This window comes from Rhea americana, unplaced genomic scaffold, assembly GCF_003343005.1.
Source record: "Rhea americana isolate MKP2758 unplaced genomic scaffold, rheAme1 scaffold_299, whole genome shotgun sequence".
Classification (NCBI taxonomy): Eukaryota; Metazoa; Chordata; class Aves; order Rheiformes; family Rheidae; genus Rhea; species Rhea americana.
Window position 1 is genome coordinate 452881 of NW_028186422.1, and position 13152 is coordinate 466032.

A 13152-nucleotide genomic window follows, 5' to 3' on the forward strand; every position below is an offset into this window, starting at 1 on the left:
AAGAGCCTTAATTTACCAAAAAGAAGCGGGGGGGGGGGGGGGGGGGAGGGCTTACGGTATGCTAGCCTTATTTGTGATGTGTCTGCCTCAAACAGATGAGAATTTTGGCAACAAAAACATTTAATTTTTCTTGATGATGAACTTCAATCTGATGGATACTTAGGTTGATTTCATTGTAGTAAAAAATATGTGTTACCATTTAGTATACAGATACTGATATTTTCCATTTTAATAGATTATGTAGACCTGCATCTTAGAAAGAGATCTTACTAGTTAAAATGTAATGTCATATGTGGTTAATTCCTATATCAATTAGTTCACCTTAAGGATAAGGACAAAAAAAACCAGTTAATATATTTAATGCTTTCCTCTATATCAAAAATGATTTGATAATAATTCCGTCAGAATTACTAGGCATAAGCATATCATTACTTTGCATACTGTTAGACATAGGAGAAGAATAAATGATCACTTTCTGGAATTACACATTACAAGTATTAGTATAGGATGTTCATTTATCTTACTGATCAGAAAATGTAATTGAGACCATTGGTATGACCTGATGACAACAGATTTTGAATTGCTATCCTTCTCTCTTCTTTTATGCTGCAACTAATTTCATTTTCACATGCTTGTGCTTTAGCCTTATGCTTCCTGTTTATTTGTAGCACTTGTGGTAGTGTCAATAATAGTCTTGTTCTGTTTCAGTGTTATCACTCAGTTTAAACAACATTGGCATTGTTCCAATGCCATGACTGATATAGACAGAGCAAATAAAAATAATAGGAAAAAAATCCAAGGAGACAGGCCCTAACTTATGAGGATTTGCTATTTCGTCTTTCCATTACATTCTGAAGGACATTCACTATCATCCTTATTGCATTTCAGACTTGAAAGAACTAGCTGGTAGGATTTCAATTCTGAGTCACTGATGCATGTTTTTGAATATGTATTTACCAATTTTGAATTCTCTTGAAAGGTCTTTTTTCTACTCCTAGTCTTGTTTACTGTGAGTGAAAGCTGAGGTGAGGTTTATTATAGAAAATTAAATAGTCCAGAGTTCTGGGCCCAAATACCAGTATGTAAGCATTTAGATCATTCTGTTAAACAGATCTTGGCATGATACGACCCTTGCTTTGTGCAGTTCAGACATAAACAGGAGTCAAGGACCATTCCTAATAGGCAATTTGAATGATACAACCTTATTTTGAGGTTACAAATGTGGACAGTGCTAGACAATATCCGTAGACTCAAAGTCAGAATTTATTGATGTGGATACAGACTGACGGCACAGGTATTAGGGTTATAATAGCGCCCGGATCAAGACAAGATGCAGTTACTAGAAATTCTTTTTATTGTTGACTCAACAGCCTATTTTAGTATTAATTTCTTCAGGTTTTATTTTGTCTTTCTATTTAGAATATATAAATGAGTGAAACGTACCTTAACATTTTGGAGTTCAAGGCAAGATAGGAAGCTTGTACTCTTTATCTGTCTCAGAATGACCAGCGTTCTTGCAACATCATTCTTTATTCTCAAAGTTTGTATAATCTGTCCTCTTTTAGTGTTGATCAGCATCCCTTTCCTTCTCTGAGTTAGGTAGTCTTGAAACAGGGGATGTTATTGTATTCTACTCAGGGAAAACAGTAGCCTATTTCAGGAACGGATTATTATGTCCTTAATTTATGAGAAATCAAATAAAAGAGGACAGGAGCTTTAACAACTTTATTTCAGTACTTGTAGAGATAAAAGGCCTAACTTGGAATCTGAAATTGCTATCATTTAGTTGGCTGGTCATGTGAATCAGCTGTTACAGCAAATACATGAATCATATTTATTTCCTTGTTCCTCAAATCTCCATGACTAGAACTCCTTGTTGTGTTTCCTGTAACAAGCACCTTAAGCAGGAAAGTGTATTTCACTGTGAACATCCTTAGAAAGTGCTACATCATCAGTATTAGGCTCTCAAATTTGGATTGGAGCCAGGTCTTGTGAATCAAAACAAAGTATATTTGGATGCTTAATCTCTGTATAAGATTCTGCTCTAAATAGTGTTTTAACATAAGGTGAATAATATGCCTTGATTAAATTCTGCAAAAAAAAATGAGAGGCTATTTTTACTGTTCAGTCAGTGAAACTAACACAAGAGCAGGAGTCCTCCTCCAACATTTCCCATGTACTGAAAGAGAAACTCTCTGCCTAAATGTTTCTTTTCACCTGTTATTTTTAAGATACTTTAATGTTTAAACATAAAATAAAGAGTGAAAAGTTAGGTAGATGTTAGCTTAAAGTTTATTAAATGATGCATTTATTGCATTAAGGATGTTAAGACAGGCTTGCATGCACAAGGGTTTTGTAAACGGTGTCTGYTGATGATGGCATAGATCGACTCTAATCATGAAAGGAGCAAAGAGAGAAAAAGAAAAACTCTCTCCAGTGGCCAGCCAGGAAGAGCAGTGGCTGGTCCCATACCAGTGAGGCTGGTACTACTTCTCCGGAAGTCTCCACTGCAGCAGGTGGTGGTCGTGAATGTGATTAGAATGATGATGATCTCTTTTGCCATACTTTTTCCCCAGTACTCTGTGCTTTTCTGTGGGACTGGCTAAAATTTGTCATTGATTGTTCCCATTTATAACACTGATAGAAATATTATAATTAGGTCACCTCTTGCACTTTGGTTGTTAAACTTCTGTGCACATGTGTTATTGAGTAATATTTTTGTGTATTCAAATTAATATTATCTACTTTSTTATGCACTCTATTTTGGTATTTCTCTACTTAAACTAAAATCTACAAAACAAAAAAGGAAGGAGAGAGAAAGAAAGAGTGATTCTCATTGTGGTGGTAATGGTTTCCCATGAGAACCCACCACAACAACACTGTTGAGGTTTGGAGGGGCAAGGGGCAAGGCCTTCAGWATAACGATAGGAGATAACAGGAAAAAGTACTGTCACAGAGGCTCAGGAAAAACTGTCACAATAACTTACGTATTACAGAATTGTGAATAAAAAAGCAGATGCAGGTGCTCAGTGTTATTAAGGCTAAAACACTAAGGTTGCTAAGACATTGTGCAACACGTTCAGCCTGTACCATTATGCATCTGAAATATACAGTGTTGCCTGAGGGCATGGACATATTCTGCATTTTAGTTAAGCTCACCCCTTCTCATTCCTTCTTTCACGATTTCATCTGTTTTTCATGTGACATTTCTATGCACTGTGCATTAAGATGACTTATTCTCTTTACATAACCCACTTCTAGTCACAGTGCAAATAGAAGAGTATTGGCACAAAATAGGTGCCTGATACTTCTACATTTTTTCCTCAAGCCAAAATTATCTGACTTTTAGATTCTTCTAAAAGATCTAGATCTAGATTACTTCTAGATTATTGTGCTTTTTTGAGATTTATTTGGATCCACTCCCTGCAATTTTCTACCTTTTATGTTCAGAGTTTGCAGAATTGTAAAATGTGAAATGTTTAAAATGTCAGAAGTGTGAAAAATGTCTTGAGGGTGAATTATAACATTTTCCATATTTTACTTCAGTGTGCTCATTAGTTTTATTAGAAGTTTACCATCTTCTTATGCCATTGATCAAAACTCTATCTGTCTGCCTTCTMAGCATATCTCCTGCTTTTGGATGGGTTTAAAATTTTCAGCTTTTATAACATCACAAGGTATTCTTATCAGATAGTCAAAAAATCTGTCCAAAAATAGGATCTCATTTTAGTGATGATTAATGGCTTCAAAAAGAGACTACTTTTTGTTTTCCAAGACAGCCTTTGTGATTGCGGTTAGCTCAGAAGAAAGCAAATTGCAGATTTTGATGCCTGATAAATGGTCTACAGAGAGAAAGTATAGTGCTTCTTCATTTGAATCTTTTTTTACCAATGAGACTGAGTTTTTCTCAGATTAGAACATGACTCTTCAGCCTCTTCTGCAATATTTCTAAATTGACTATCTGAATCTTGGCTCCATATCTATTACCTTCCAATCTATTTTTATTGTAACTGATTGTAGTAGAAAATTGACACTTTAGCTAGGATTCATCTCACCTAAATTAGAAAATTGGTGAGCATTTCGATGTGCAGTTCACGCATCTTGTATTATTAGTATGTCCACATTAAAATGTCATGAATCGATCCCTTTAAATTAATTGAGATGAATCACAGATTTTGCATATGAATATAGATTATAAATTCAATCATGTTAGCAGCTTACCTAATGTATTAAGGGAAGAGTAGTTCTTACCAAATGCTTGTGCTTCTTCTTTGACCACCTTCAGAAACATCTTAATGTCAGAAATATGCAGTGCTACTAAGTATGCTATCTAGATGTCACTCTTTTCTTGATTTTGCATAYAGAGTTGATGTTTCCTTTGAGAAGAGTTTTGTGGTCTCTCTAATTATTCAGGCTTGTGGAACTACTCAGATGCAGTCTGAAGAAGAGAAACGTCAACTTCCCAATAATGGAGTCCACAAGAAAAAATTCAAATGAGACCTCAAGCAATAGTTACTAGCAATAGTTTTAAGTACTAGCAATAGTTTTGAGCTATAGGAAACACAACTGAGAAAACCAAGGTTGAGGTTAGTTTACTAACTTGACAAAGTTGATGAACAGCTACAACAATAGCCTTGATATTTCTTTCTGTAAGTCATCATCAGTTGTCATTCATTAGAAGACAACARTTATTTAAATCCTACCTATATATGAATACATTATAAAAAATTTCAATCAAGTATGAGCTTTTAATAGATAATATGCAAGATGCTACAGGCAACCTTGACTTTGATATTAACTTTTTAAAAATATATTAAAACCATATTGTTATTACTAAAACATAAAATTATTAATCCATATTAAACACTAAAATGATGAAGAATAAGAATTATCTTCAACTCAGGTTACTTTCCCCAAAAGAGGAAATTCCATAGACTGCATCTGAATGTCCTCCATTCTCTGTTCCAGGTCCCCAGATATCTTAACAGAGTGGTTCAGTAGATATCCAGAGGCATTCTCTGGAGGAATTCAGAGTTTTTGTGCAAAAGAGAGAAAGTTAATTGTTCTGTCCTTGAAGAGAGGGAGATTTTAACACCATAGCTAAGCATATAGGAGGATCTATATTGTATTCTGTTGTAATTGATGATAAAGCTCTTAGTGATGGCAGCATGGCCAGGTTTTGCATCACTCATCTTTATTAAGAAAAAATAAAGAAAATAATACATGCCATTGTTTATAGCTAACTTTGCTAAAATGTATTTTATCTTCTGCCAGAGGCATATAGGAATTGCTAAGACAGTGTATGTATTTCACAGTTGAAATTTCATGACAAAAATTCTGGGGTAACATTTCTTAGTGAATGTTTGTATATGTATTTAGATAAGGTTAAGTTAATGATATAATTTTCAGTTATGTAAAAACTGAGGAGGAAATATATTCAAACTAAAAAATAACATAGAGTGTCGCTATCTTTCTTACAGCTAACATTCTTTTTTTCATAATTTCAGTGATATGTTTAGAATGTAAAGGAAAAAGGCAGGACTCTTAAATTCCAGTCATATCACTAATACATTTTTGTTCTTTTACCTAAATGGTAGGGTGTTTAGTAAGGTTATGAAAGGCTTCAGTTTCTTCATACAAGGGGCATATCTGAAATCCTCAAATGCTGCTTCCTGAAAGAGTAACATTGTTTTAAATATACATTAGGACAGGGCCTGATATCCATTGAGTACTCTAATTAAATTTTTTGGGGTTGACTGAAAGCACATATTTTTAATGAATAAATGATTTACTGGCAGAACATTTCTGAGCTCTAACTTAAATTCCACTCCTGCTACACAGCAATTGTTTATAACAACAGTGATGATGGTTTCCTTTGCTTTGCCAGTGGAATGTGTCTAAAAGAACCCATGCAAGTATGTATATGTTAAGTACTGCTTCATATGTACATTTAGGGATAGTACTCATATGATATAAACCTCAGGATGAAGTAATACTAAAATTAGGGCATATTATCATTTTGAGGTGCATAGGTTACTTGCATGACACCAGCAGACAAAGTATATTTCTGCCAATGATGTGCTAAAACACAATGATGTGTCTTCCARGGGAATTTTTCTTAAGACTTGTTAAAGTTAATGGGCTGAAGCAGAGATTAATCCTGAGATTCAATACATACGAAATGATTGGTTAAAATAATTCTTATTTAGACTACACACTTTTTTTCCTTTCCTCTTTGGCTTCATTTAGATTGTATTTTGACCAGAGATCTGAGACCACTCATGCCTATAGTTGCCCAGCAACCTGTGATCTGGTGTAGTATTTGGCCAGACTCAAAGCATGTTTAAGGAAAATGATCAGGCTTATTATGCGCTTCCTTAATAGAGGTCCAGACATACATTTCTTGTTATGTGGCTGAGACAGACATAGTCATTGCCATGTATATCCAGGCCAGGACCTCTATGGTATATCACATTACACCTTGCGATAATGTGTCACACGATGTCAAGTCAAGAAGTTGACCCTGGACACCTTCCTGAAAGGACTCAAGGGCTCAGCCAAAAAAAAAGGTCCTGAGTGTTCCACAACCAGCTGTTTGTTTGCTAAGATCAAGGTGGGTTGTATGTTAGGCTGTTTCCATGCTAATGCTCCCATCAGCGTTACCACACAAATCAGTTGTTGTTTAGYCTCCTATGAATTTGTTGAAATTATTAATTTGTACAAATTTTTGTCCTCAAATTATTTTTCTTTTCATCCTTAGGCATATATTAATGTGTGTGTTTGTGCATGCATATGAAAGTTTATTTTGTCAAACTGATATGTTATAAATGCTATTGTGGAATTCAGTACAACCCACATTATTATATTCTTATCTCCTAGATTCATTTTAGCCATTGTTGAGAGCGAGAAATTTTCTTTTTTTTTTTTGTTCATATGTATTCTTCCATTTTTTTAACTTCAATTAAAATTTTATTATCATCTCATTAAAATCAAATGCAGTTTTTAGGAGTTTGATGAGGCTGTCAGTCTACTTCTAAATACTGTGGCTATTTTGAATAGTTACACCATAAGAAGATGAAAAGATATAGTCAGATTTGTATCATTAAACTGCTTCTGTATTATTTGTGCCTGCATTCTAATATTTATTGTGTTTTTTAAATGTCACTTTGTTAAGTTCCAACTGGTCATATGGAAATAATTCCTGAAATCACAAGTTTTCAAGTGGACAATTAAATTTGAGTTCCAAATATTAGAAGTATAATTCCTACTGATATTTGTTACTGAAGTTAGAGTTACGGAAATATTAAGTAACAGCTGAAAATATTCATTCAGGCATACAGGTATCTATTAACAAGATCCTCAGTCAAGAATTGATTTATTTCACTGAAGAGTTGCTTCAAAGTTCTAAATACTTTATTCTTTCAAAATCCTTTCACTAGCTGTGTGATTTACCCATTCAGTCCTTAATCAGACATTAATTTCACACTCTGACTGAAACTGATTTGACATGCAAACACCTCCACCTGTTACAATGTCATCATATCCTCCAGAGCAACGTTTTTACACTGTTCTTGTTTCATTAGTGATTTTGATTAAAACAAGTTATTGGTTTTCAAGATAAAATAATAATTTATATTTGCATTTCTATGGAATTAAAAAAATAAGTCATAAACAAAAATATTGTGAAGTTAGTTTTTAGGCTTTTTTCATGTGTTTTATTTGTTGTATACATTATAGTATATAAAAAAATCTGCTCTTTATTAAATGCGTGAAATGCTGAATTGGGTTAATGAAAAGCTGTAATGTCTAATTTGATATTATGTATGCTTACATGCTCTGTTTTACATCTAAATGCTCTTCTGCATATACAGTATTACTCAATTTTATTTTAATTGTGAGGATGCAACAGTGTTTACTAGAAAATAGATCTAAAATCTGTTGTCCTGGTGGTTTCTGAACATAGCTCATAGAACATTGTACAACAAAGCTTTCTGAATGGAGAGTAGTGAACTATTTAAATGGAATATTTGTGCAGATAAGGCCGTATAGTATATCCTGATAGTAAGTGAAAAGTATCATATTAATTCATTAAATAGTATATGTAGTTTGAGAACAGAATGAAGTTTGGGGAAGAGTGCAAATGACTTGTATTGCCCACAGATTAAATCTGTAATATGATCTTGCAATTTTAAAAGTGTATTTTATGAGATTTCTCATAATTTTGGGTTCAATCACAGAGCTATTCTTTACTTCTCTGCTCCTTTCYCCCTCCCCTGACCTCTATAGCCAGCATATCTATGGCTAATCCTGTCTTGAGTAGGAAATTAAGTATCCTTCAAGCCAAGATTTTAAAGAAGTGGTCCTTTTACATTTTACATGTTGACTTGGCATTAATGTGCTATTTTTCTCTCAGTGTCCAAAAGAATAATTCAGTGCTTAGGGAACTTTTAGAAATCAGAGTATTTATTCAGTTTAAAACAAAAACATTACAGCTAAAATATGGAATAATGCACTGAATGTTCTACAATTGAACTAATAGTATCTGTTATAGTACATAAATTACATGAATTACATGAATCCTTGTGGATGCAGGCAGCTAAAAATTTATTTTAGTCAGTGTCCCTAGGTATTTCTGTTCATCTTGATGAGGTGTACCTCCCTAGGCCATTTGCTTTGTTTGTTTGTCTTCTGTTTTGAAACATAAAAACAACAACAACAACAACAGTTAAGATTATTTTTCCCACGGAGAGGGATTTAGGTATAAATGTGGTAGGTCTATGGTCCAATTTATGGTGTCGTTTTGATGTCTGGCCCAATATTCCAGACTACATTCAGCTCCTTCTAGTGTTATCTAAAAATGTACTCTTGAGTTCATCTGCATTTGAGATATTCCAAAGGGGTAGTGACATGCTAATCAGTTTTATTTACATACATTTATTCAATCCGTTCAATTTTTGTAGGGTGCTCTCACTGAGAATAGATCATATGTATATACTTTGCTTATGAAAATTTGTTTAGGAGTATCAGAAGCTTAATTTCAAGATATTTCAGGTTTCTCTGGTTCACCTCTTTCTATGGTTCACCTTTTCACAAGATTAATTCTTTTGTTACTTCTAATAATTTCTGATGCAACTACACTTTCCTTTTATTGTCCTTCCTGTTTTCCAGTATAGCATGCTAGCTTGCACTCCACAGAACATCTTTTGGTCAGTGTCTTGCCTAGGGCACTACTCGGTCTTTTGTATAGACAGGGTCTCTTCTTTCTGTTTGTAAAAAAAATACATTCTCTGCAATTTAAGCGACTTGATGTTCCTTATCACAAAACATTAGAATAAAAACCTATAATAAGACCAAAAGACTGTTTGTCTTCTTGCATGTTGATGCTAGACAATAAAGAAAGTTGAAGGAAAAAACTGGTCAAGTACACAGCGATAAGTCATGAGGCAGTGATAATTCCAGCATACTTCCCTGTTTCCGTGATCCGTAAATCCGGCACTTCCTAGGTGAGAGGTTATATCTTTGAGTTTACTGTCTTTCAATAACATTTCTCTCATGTATTTGTCCAGTCATTTTTTGAATCCACATAAATTTTACATCTCAAAATTGAGAAGGGGAAAGGGAGAGGGAAAGAGAACCTTACTGTGTGAAAAACGGCTACGTTGCCTGCTTTGAACCTCTTAACTGTAAGTTTCGTTTGATGCACCATACCTGCTGTATTGTGAGAGACGATGAAGAGTCCATCTCGCTTTATCTTCTCCACGTCACTGCTAATATTTTTGATTTTATAGATTTCATAGCTCTTTTGCATGTATCCTTCAGTCATCTCTTTAAGGCTGAAGAGCATAGTCGATATTGTCATTTTTCCATTACTGACAAAAGGCAGTAGCCTTTGTATTGAAGTGACATTGTAGGATCTCAGGTATTGTCTTGAACTAAGCAGATTTTACCTTGTTTTAACAAGAGTCTAGCAGTCAAATGATTTATTACCTAACTTGGCTATACAAATTCTGTAAAAGGTAAAGGTCTGACAAGATCAGGCAGTCACTGCATTGCAGACAGCTGCCCTTTATATTAATAGAGGCTGGGGGAGATGGTTGTGCAACTTTCAGACTGTAGCTGGGAACCAGCGAGAAGGAAGTGGACAGTGATAGAAAACATACAGAAAAATGGGGTAGTCAGAGGGATTGCAATGAGTCATCACTGAGGTCTTCTGGGAGGAATATGGTATTCATGGTGGGATTTTATTCTTCAGATTTGGATTTAGACTGTCCCATTCCTTTTGAGGAAGACCAAGACTGTCAATGTTAGCATCCAGAGAAGTTTTGGAAGAGTAGGCATAACATCAAAGAAAAAAAGAAACAAATTGGAAATGATCAAATGTGTTTTTCATATAACAATGTTGACTGTATTATAAAGGAGGCTTTTCTACATTTTGCTAATTTGGGCTACTAAACTGTTAAAATATTAATTGGGCTGACAGTGAATGCTTAGGTTCATACATGTGGCATGTTTCCTTTTGCTCCAAAAAGTTACGGTGAGATCCAGTCTATTTAACTGAAAGAATTGAAAAGAGTAAAATTCCTATATATAAACAATAACTTTGATTTTTTTTCCCTTTTCTAGTGTATCCTTTTTGATATGAGGGAGCAGAACTAGACAGAGTATTCAATATGCAAAAATGACACAGGTTTATGTGCCATCAGAACTCTATTTTCATTTTTGTTTACTATTTGTTTTCCATTTTTGATAGATTACAGTTTCTTAGTGTTATCTTTTATACCCTAGAGTTCTTATTACTGAGAGGAAACTATCAATTCAAAGCCCATCATTCTTCCTGAAAACTTGTAATTAATTTTTGCCAGGTGTATAATTCTATAATTATTGATACTGAATTTCATCTGGTGTTTCATCAGTCAGTTAGCCAGTTACTAAGCTCATCTGCAACAGGTAACAGAAAGCTACTTTCTTATCTGTATTCAGATTTGGTCTGTGACTTATCTATGTTCTATTTTGTCTATGTCTACCCTGGTCATGTAAAATTAGTAGGCTAACGAGCAGGCATTTTACTTTTACACATGATTTTTCCATATTCTCAAATGGAATATTTAAGTACATAACAAATGTTAAATTTGTGGAACAAATTTATCAAATATAATTGATTTTTTCTTCATGGTGTGTTTTATTATTTTCACTAATTTTTATTTTAGTTTGTTTTGTTTAACCACCAAGATATCTCTATGCTCTGATAGTGAACTGTTAGTTTAAATAGACTTCCTCTAAAAATTTTTCATTCTGACTTTCCATCTATCTTACTCTAAGGTCATGTTTGTTTTTCAGTATGGACACAGTATGCAACCAGATAGATGCAACAAAAATTAATCTACTGAATATATTCTGTGGCCTTTTCAGTACTAGCAAGGACAAAATATTTCATAAAAATTGTGAGACATCCCTTCAGTTGCTGCTGAAAACTATATGGCCTGTGAAGGAGGTCCTTTTTATAGCTGGAGACTGATAATAAATTTTACTGTAAAATTTCTTTAAAGAAATTTACTTGAATAATGCTAAAATTGTGGTCATCCATAAAATTATCATGTAAGGTCATTCTGTGTACCTTTTAGCTTTAATAGGCAAGTTTACAGTCCGTTATGTATTATCTGAAATATTTTTTTTCTATTAGTTTTATCTTTTTCACTTTCACTAGTTGTTCCTTTTAATTACAAAACAGGGAATATATATATATATATATATATATATATGTATCTGTATATATGTATACATTCTCATTCACTTTTATCATATTTCCTCTTATTCACATCCTCTCCTGCAATCCTGAGCTTTTCTTCTCAAGTAATATTCATAATATTTATTTAGATGCTTAACATCACTTTAGAATTACCATAATTCCTCCTTTTAAAGAAAACACAACAGGAGAAAAAGTCTTTGATTGAATTCAAAGTGTATGATCTTCTCATCTGAAATCTAATCTCATCATTCTTCCAATATTAAAGATAGAATATTCCCTAAAACTCAGTAAATATTTCCAGTTTACAAACAGGATGAACAGTCTCTTTCCATAGGATACTGAAGAAGTACATGAAAGCCAGAAACAATTGAATAAGATTTATGTTAATATTTTTGGTAACCAGAGGAAGCTGATATTTGAATTTGAGCTTGAGAGCTTATTTGCAAACTTCATGAAGTTCACGCAGCTCTAAGGACTCAGATCAAAAGAACTCCAATTTTGAATGAGTACATAGAAAAATCCTAAAGGAATAGAGTTTGTATTACCACAGTTTAAATAGATTAACATAGCTTTTATTTTCATGTTTACTGTTTTAAGAGCCTTTTCTGCTCTATAAGATTTCTGTAAAGGCTCAACACAGCTCTTACAGACTTGTCAGAAGAATGCTCTCTTTTTTGCCTTGTGATATGATGTCTCCTTCCAATTGATGAAGGAGAGTAATTAGGGCATGAGTTTGGTGATAGGCACTGTCAAATATAGACAATTTTTAATTTGTTCTCTGATCAAACTAGTAGAAGTGTGACAGGTACAAGAATAAACAATGAAATAAAAACTCATCATTACATGACTCTAATACTTTATATTTAAATGTAACCAAATAGTATTTGTTTTGTATAAAAGAATTTGGCCCTTTCCATCTTCCCTAAATTTTACTCCATCATTAATATATATGACAGAAAGCTACTTCTTTGGTGAAGGGGAATGTAGAGACATATATTTCTTGCATCTGACCTAAACTGCTTTGTCCTATCACTCTCCTCATGATTTCCTAAATACTGAGAAAGAATATTTAACATAGTGCTCTGTGGCCAGCAAAATTTTAATATGGACTTATATTTTTTAATACTTTATTAAAGACCCTAGAAAGTCAATCATTATATTTAGGACTATTACTAAAATTTTATATTTTTTTGTGAGGGAGGGAGATTTTTTCATCCTTTCCAGCACATTCTTGAGGTCTWTCTATGAGAAATTTAGAGAAGTAAGATAAAACCTTTTCTGATTTAATATTCCTCAAATGTTTTAGAAGGAAATTATTTAAGATTTTTTTAATATGTTGCATTAGTTGATAGTAACTCAAGAGCAAAAATAGCTGTAAAACTTAAAATGTGAATGGAAATTTGTTG

The 13152-nt window shown here is 33.4% G+C and overlaps 1 protein-coding gene across 1 annotated transcript in view; it reads left to right on the top strand.

Moving 5' to 3' along the window:
- Window positions 1-13152, top strand: part of CSMD1 (CUB and Sushi multiple domains 1) — a 626201-nt gene that overhangs the window by 303427 nt on the left and 309622 nt on the right. The gene's annotated exons all lie outside the window — the stretch shown is intronic.